The following is an 8,402-nucleotide window of genomic DNA, read 5'->3' on the forward strand; positions in this document are numbered from 1 at the left end:
TCTTTCCCGTGGGGCCCGGACGTACACGGAATTTTATTTGTGTACGTTGTATATTTAGGATAGCATTGTTAACTTTAGACAACAGAAACCGAATAATGAGAAAGTCACGAAGCGACCCGTAAATTAGGACTCTGCCCGAGCTTTCGGTTTTTCTCTTCGTCCGTTGAAATCAAACCTGCACCAAGGAAAGAAATTAGTATTTAAAGCCAGCAAGAGCGATAAAAGCAAGAAAATCCCTTAATTTGTTGTGTTATCAAAGAGGATGGTAGGATAGAGGATTTTACTGTGAAATAATACAGTAACATATTGTGAAATCATGGTAATCATTTATCCTGTACATTCACAGTAATTAACTGTGCCTGCATTGATTTCACTGTGAAATTCAAAATTACAGTATTATATTGTGAATATTACAGGTAAAGAATGTAAAGTGGTAAAACAGTAATTTATTGTAAAATATTACAGCTAAATATTGTGAAATCATGGTAATATTTTACAGTGTATATAAATATATTTGATTATGTACAAATAGCACAGGAGCACAGAGACACAATGTACTTGACAGCACATTGAGTGGTGCTATACATATTTTGTAGGTTTTTCTAAAATGACACGCTTCTATTGTCTTATTTCTGCAGGTTATATCAATGCAATCCTTCTGAGTGCATTTAGTTTCTTTTATCCCATGGACTCACAGTAACCATCTGCACAGTTTGAAATATCTCTGGGACAAATCATATTTCACACTTTTAAACCTTTCACCAGCACACACAGTTTATCCTTCAAATATGTGAACAAGTAGACTGACTTAGTGGACTTATTTTTGACATAATGGTCTTGTAATGCCAACTGGGAACGAGCCAGAGCCTGATGCAGCGCGTATGTCCAGTCCTAATCCCATAAACAGTAAATAATTAGTTATTTTACGGTGTACAGTATGGCTGTATATAGGATTTCTCCTTCTCTGTAAAGACCCTGAAAAGCGAAGGATAACAGGATATACAGGAGGGAGGAATGGATAAATCAGAGGGATGAAGGATAAACAGGACTGGAAATCCTGCCTCCCACTCCCTGTGTGTGTTACAGACTTATACACACAAGAGAAACGTAGCTTCTGTAAAGCTTTTAGGATATGGTGGCTAAAATATAGGAAGCTACCTGACGAGCTTCAGAATTACGTCAAATCCTTGTTGTACCATCACATTTAAAGTTCACTTTGAACATTTTCTGCATGACTACAACTACACAAAAATATATAAAACAGCATTGAGTTCAAAATTAACACTCTCTTAGACAGGCTTATGTTGTCAAGCCCAGAAAGAGAAGTATTTCCAAAAACAAAACGTCAAAGCCAAATTGTGTTTAGTTAAAAGTAACCAGCTAATTGCCTCACAGAGAACATAATGTCTTCACAGCATCTGCTCAGTGAAAACAGGCTGTCAATATACAGTTTAACAGCAGGGATAGGTGCCACGCAAATGTATAAAAAGAAAAAGATGTCAAACCGTGTGAACAATTATGAACAACCAATCAGTATTACTTTTCCTCCAAAACATGTTTCCTGTTTCAATTGATTGGATATTAATGTGGATTCTATTTTTATATAACATTACAAGACTGATTCTTATTATTACATTATATGCTTATTGTGCTCATGAGATTGCTATGATGGAATAAATGGACCCAATCACCCCCCCCCCAAGTTTTGATGGGGTGGACAGGAACGAAGGGGAGTGAAAGTGTTTAGCTTGCAATATTGAAAGTAGCAAGGTCGAGTGCAGAGACGGAGAGAACACAAAGAGGTAGTCAGAACAGCACATCGCACCGGCCTTCACTTTGTATGGGAGCCGCGCTCCCCCACAAAGCTAGGAAGCAACATTATGGTTTCCCACTATATCTGAAGAAACGTTAGAGAAAACAAATTACGTACAATGGTGCCAGAGTAGGGAGGGACTTCCACAGGCCGGCCGAATGCTGATTGGAGGATCGTGTTGCCAAGAGACTCTATCTGAGTCTGCGCACCAACCAAAGAGAACCAAGTCTAAACCATCAGCTAGTCTTGACCAATCATAAATGTACGGGCAACGCCCTGTGTAATAAAATGTATTGTCGCACGAGGTTCGAGGCTCTTGACGGATTTGGTGATTACAGATTACAGCTTTGCTGCCTGTGATTCCCAAAGGCGTGAAGAGTCCTTGGCCAAGTAATATACTGTATATCTTTTGCTCTCTTTACAATAAAAAATAGTTAAACTTAGAAGTTGTCTGTCTTTTCTGGAATTCTGGACCCAACAGTAGGAAGGGATTTTGTATTAAACTATAGAGGTTTCTCAATACTCTAATTTCCCCTCCTCGACTCCTTTCCTCGACTCCTATCCTCAATACTTAGTCCCGCCCACAGGAGATGCCGAGTGGAGGACTGAGGGAGGGGAACCGAGGAGAGAAGGAGGGGAAGCAGCAGGCGGTAGAGAAATGAGAACCCTCTTCCTCCTGAGCGGCATTTAAAGAGACGTCCATCAAGATGACAGGAGGCACAGCAGACCGTCTGAATGGACAAGATGTGTCATCGACGACTTATATATTACTTAAATTAATTGAACAGTGCGATATAAGTGAAGACAATAACAGGCCACAGATGCGGACAATAACACACAAAATAATATTAATAAATATGAATAATATCTCTGGTCACTTTAATGGGGAATGAAATTACGGGGCCAAAAGTTGTATTTAAAAGATTAAAAGAAAAGCAAATGATACCAAACCAACTGAGACCCGTCTGTCCGCCGCAGTCGACGCATTGTGACACACACACACCTACACATGGTACCTGACACACCACCTACAGCTCCTAAAAAGCATAATCGGGCTACAGCCCGTTGTGTATTTTATATGGTGAAGCACAAATGGTCCTAGAAAAATAGCGACTCTTTGTTTTAGAGTTATCAGCTAAACTACAGCATACAAATACAGAGAGTAAGTAGGCCTTGTTATACTGAGTGATATATATTTTTACACACGCCTGGCTTTCCTGCACGCGGACCTCACAGCTGTTCTCACTGTAAACATCGCGCACCTGATCAAGCGGTTGCTAAAATAAGTATCCAGGGGATCATGCAGAGCGTCATTGGCTGAGATAATCCGGCTGTGCAACGCTTCCACCGTTTCGGAAATGCATCCGTTAGGACGGGAGGGAGCCCATCCAGTGCCTCCTCGGTTAAGAGCCCTCCCAGAGAGCCCTCCTCGATGCATCGGATGCTCCGTCCTCGAAGTGCATTTAGAGAAATAGATGTCCTTCAACCATGGTGGCGCCTGAAATCCATTCCGGGTCCAACAACCGGAGGAACGAGGGATCCGAGAGTTCGAGGAGGGGAAATGAGAGTATTGAGGAAACCTCTATGTGTCGTTTCGGGAGCCCCCAGCTAAGCTGCCCATCCTGGGGGCCCCATTCATCAAAATCCCCCTCTCGACTCCTCGACTCCTCGGTCCTCCCGAAGTGACCCGGAAAAGAATTCAGCCGCGCCGTGGTTGAAGACATCCCCATGTACTCTTAAATGCACGTTCGGGAGGACCGAGATCGAGCGTTTGAGGAGGCCTCTTCTGGAGGAGCTAAACCGAGGATAGCACTTGATGGGTCCCCCCACGGTCCCCTCCACGGCTCCCTTCGGGAGCATTCCGGGAAAAGAGGATGTCAAAGAGTCCGTGACGCAAACGGGCCGGACTTAATCCAAGCCAATGACAAGCTCTGCCCATGCATCCCCTTGGATATTATTTTATTAACTGCCTTTCATCCGCGACGCGATGTTACAGAGAGAGACAGCTGTGAGGGTTACCCGTGCCAAAAAGCAAGGCATGGATAATATATTCACTCCGTATAAAGGTCCTACCTCCTTTATTGGCTTAGTTTTAGTAGATATCTAAAACAAAGAGCCGATATTTTTCTAAAACCATTTAGTGTACATAAAAAATACACAACAGGCTGTTAGGTCCTCTTAGCTGTAGGTGGTGTGTGGTTGGTAGGGTTGTGGACGTGTGTTAAGTGTGTGTGTGTGGACTGTGTGTGCGGAGATGAGCTGGACAGACAAGGTCCCAGTTGGGTTTGGTGGTCCTGCTACTTTTAATACGTGTAAATATAACCTTGTTTGGCCCTTAATTTTATTGCCCTCAATTTGAGCCCCGACCCCAGAGAGGGGTGAGGGGGGGGAGTTATATCCAGTCTCGGTAGTGTTACGTTCATTATGAGAAGGCTCTGATTTGATCGATATTGTATATTCTTTATAAAAATATACATATAATAATGGGTGTGGTTGTTTTGTGTGTGTGGTTGGTTGTGTTGTGGTGGTATATGTCCGCATCGTGCCTGTTAAATGTCCCATTTATACGCCACTGTGGAATGAATCCAAAAGTAAATATAAAGTCGTCCCATGAAACACATCAGACCAGAGGGCTGGCCGGTGCCCCTGTCGCATTAAGGACGTCCTTGCAAATGACCGCCCAGAGGAGAGGGTAGTTCTCATTCCTCAACCGCCGCTGCCTTCCCCTCCCTCTCTCAATTCGGTTCCCCCTCCCTCGGGCTCCTCGGCTCGCTTCTCTCTGGTGGCGGGAACGAAGTTCGAGAAATAGGAGTCCGAGGAGGGGAAGTTAAGAGAAAATGAAGAAAGGGCCCGGTCTCGTCCACGGTTGGACCCCCCAATAAGAGTCATGTTGATATTGCATTTTAAGTTTTAACATTTTTAATTAACAATTTTTCCACTGACAGTTTTGGGTGTTCCTCCTCCCACAGTACAAACCAGAGACTCCCCAGAAACAGGCACCTCAAAGCCGGACTCCGGTCCGGACCGGAACCCCACCACCAACTGTCCTCTGACTCTGAGCAAATATACTTTCTATGTATACGCTAGACAATCCACATACACAACGAGTCAAAATTCTCCGCTATGCCCACTTGCAAACAGCGGCCGCTGCATGTCCGACTGGTTCCAACGTCTGTTGGTCCCCTGTCCAACCGGCATTGGTCCAATCACATTCAGTCATCCCTCGCCTGGTTTTTTCCGCCCCACCAACAGTCCGGGCGAATCAGAGGGCCCACAGTAGGGCGGTCTTCGCGGAATGCCCGGGTGGGAAAAATGCCGTGGTGCCGTCCTCTTTCACCTGTCTGAAAGTCGGAGCGAGAAGTAAAAAAAAAAAAGTCAGAGCGAGAGTTTAACAGCTCATCCTANTGACCAATCATAAATGTACGGGCAACGCCCTGTGTAATAAAATGTATTGTCGCACGAGGTTCGAGGCGCTTGACGGATTTGGTGATTACAGATTACAGCTTTGCTGCCTGTGATTCCCAAAGACGTGATGAGTCCTTGGCCAAGTAAAATATATCTTTTGCTCTCTTTACAATAAATAGTTAAACTTAGAAGTTGTCTGTCTTTTCTGGAATTCTGAACCCAACATTAACCAATTTTAGGAATCAATTTAAATAAAACGGGGCCACGTTTTATTAATTTGTGCGCAAGAGATACTTTCTGGTTCGCACGAGAAAGTTACCGGTGCGCCAAGTAGGAAGTGGAGCGCACAGGAGACAACTGTTTCATTGCAGACTGTTATGTTTATGTGGGGAAATTACAGTGCATACATTATTTGGGATATATTTCAAACTCGGTCTGCATTTTAGGGACATTTCGGCCAGAGGTGTAGAGCTATTTGTTTAAGCACCGGGTTTCGCAAAACAGGAGAGTCTGTGAACCAGTCTGCCACACACACACACACACACACACACACACACACACACACACACACACACACACACACACACACACACACAATCTCTTTTTCTCAGTGCTTCTCTCCTGTGCAAACCTGCCAGAGTGCTCGACCTTAATTTCAGTTTTCTTAGTGAAGGGGAATGCATTCATGCCTGGAATATTTTACAGTAATGGCAGGGAATATTTCGCATTAATGCTACACACGTGGCAGAGTAAACATTGTACATATGGAACGGAAAGATAACAGGGATGCACTTAGAGAAAAAAAGCCAAGCTGACGCTGTTATCTCTGCACAAAGTAACGGGAAAAGGCTCGGGGCAACTTGAAAAGTGTTTGGGGGCTCAGAGCAGAGAGGTGTGTATACCATGTAATTAGTGTAAGGAAAACACATTTGGCATGTACACACCATCTATATGTCACAGTAGTCTCTCTGTCTGATAGCAGCACTTTTCACTTGAAATAACAGTGAATTAGCTGTGACACTGTAAGTTCTCACTCTCTATATGAGTCCCCCCCCCACCCCCTGCGGTTGTAATCTGACAAGTGAAACCACACAAGGTTCATTAAAACTTTATGGGCGATAGAGCTGTTTACTGCATCCTCCTTCTATAGGTTCACATTCCTTTTGGCAGTGTACACACAGTCTGTGTCAGGGGAAATGATCAAGAGTGTTATTTTCCCAACAAATCCTGTTTCTGTCAAAACTCCATGCAGTGCTGGAAATGAATGAAGTTCAAGGTATTGAACTTAAGTTCAGATGCATTATTACAATTATATTGCCTTACAGTTCAGAGATAATATTTTTTATTCCAATACTCATCTTCCATTCAGTGGATTGTTTCTTATAAAGCTAACCCCTTGTGTCCTTTCCTCTCAAAAGGACCATAAAGACATGTAAAAAAGATTACAAAGAGTGAAAAAAAAGAGTTCGAAGACACCAAAATAACTACAAATAGATGCAAACAGCTGCAAAAAGAGCAAAATGATTTCAAAGTGATACAAAGCAACTACAAAGAGACACAAAAAGAAAACTATTGACTACATAGAAAAATTGTATTAAAAGATACAGTAAGTGTACTTATAACGGCCTTTTTCAGACATAATATGTTATTTTAGGAGTTTCTTTTCTATATATATACGTATACTTCTATATAGGGATGGTAATGTCGTGCACATATTTCAAAGAGCATTGTGACATTTTGTATGTTTTCCACACATGCACTTGGACTTTATTTCTTTATCCCTGTTGCTTCAATTAAGTCTGTGAGCTACTTTACCTTTATGTGAGCGTATAAAATAAATAATATGTTGTGCATTCTTACATAAAGATCATCAATCATGTCGTTTTATCGGCTCTGTGTGCATACACTTTAGTTTAAAAGACACCTTTTGGGTTGTTTTGTTGATGCAGTGCACAACGCTTCTTTATCTTCAGAAGCAAAACATTTGTAATTTGAGGGTATAAACTGTCAGAAGTCGTCCCTGCTGACACCTGCTGGGCTCCGTCGCCTCACCGGGGGAGGAACAAAGTCTGACATCTTTCCGAGCATCATCAGCGCAGTTTGCTTTTATGTGCTCATGCTATTAAAACATTAAAACTGTATTTAAATTATACTGCATGTGGAAGGGGTAAATCTGGAAATGTCATACATAGGGGAAGAGATGAAGAGAGGTTACTCAGCTTGGCCTCCCTCATAATTTGCTTTCAGCTCATGTTAGTGATGCTCCACTGGTTGTGTATTAAAATACAATTAAATATGAATCAAATAGGGTTCAGTTTGACTAATAAAGTAGCACTTGCTGCGTCTCCATATCACCGTTTCCTGCCCCCTCCTTTACTGCCTCCTCTGACAAGGAGGAATATTTCATACCTGACATCTGCTATAAATGTCAAGTGATGTATTAATATGATATATTCTCTCGTCATATTTTTTCCTCCCAGCTTCTTTCAAGTTTATTAAAGAAGGTGGTGTGCATACACCCAGCGGCTCCTCGGGGTCCGGATAGTATATGGTAATGTGTGTCATAGTGTCGGTTCCAAGTGTCTAAGTTATGCCCAAAATATTCGTGCTGTATGTTATAAGGATATGGTTGGAATGACAGATAAAGCTTAAACTTGATACTTCAAATTTACTTCAACTGCTTTTTTGCGTAAATGGGTAAAATCTGTTGTTGAAAGATCATTTATATAGTGGAATATAGTCATTTTCAAAGACGGCTAATATTACCTTGGGACCTGTAGTATTTTGCCATAATTGCAGATCTTGTCCGTGATCTTGATCCTGCTCAAATTGGATATGTCCGTAATTTGTAAAAAAAAAAAATCCACTTGAAATGACACATATTTAGCCAAATAAAGAGGTTATGTGTTAAAGTTGGTCCAGTGCATATCCATATCTTTGTGATTTTATTCAAACCAGCTCAACACACAGCATGGAGAGCCATTTAAATGTGAATGGGAGCAAGAGATCATTCTGAATATGAAACATGATTGAGCTTATATTATATGAAAACATTTAACATAAATATAATTTAGGATACTATTTTTAATGCAATTCCACACATAGCCGTGACATACCCTTAGGACAATGTCAGTCATTCTTAGTAAAATACGGACTTCACTTATCCCTTATTATACATGTTGAG

This window comes from Notothenia coriiceps, unplaced genomic scaffold (genome assembly GCF_000735185.1).
Source record: "Notothenia coriiceps isolate Sejong01 unplaced genomic scaffold, NC01 NC01_scaffold00010113, whole genome shotgun sequence".
NCBI classification, from domain to species: domain Eukaryota; kingdom Metazoa; phylum Chordata; class Actinopteri; order Perciformes; family Nototheniidae; genus Notothenia; species Notothenia coriiceps.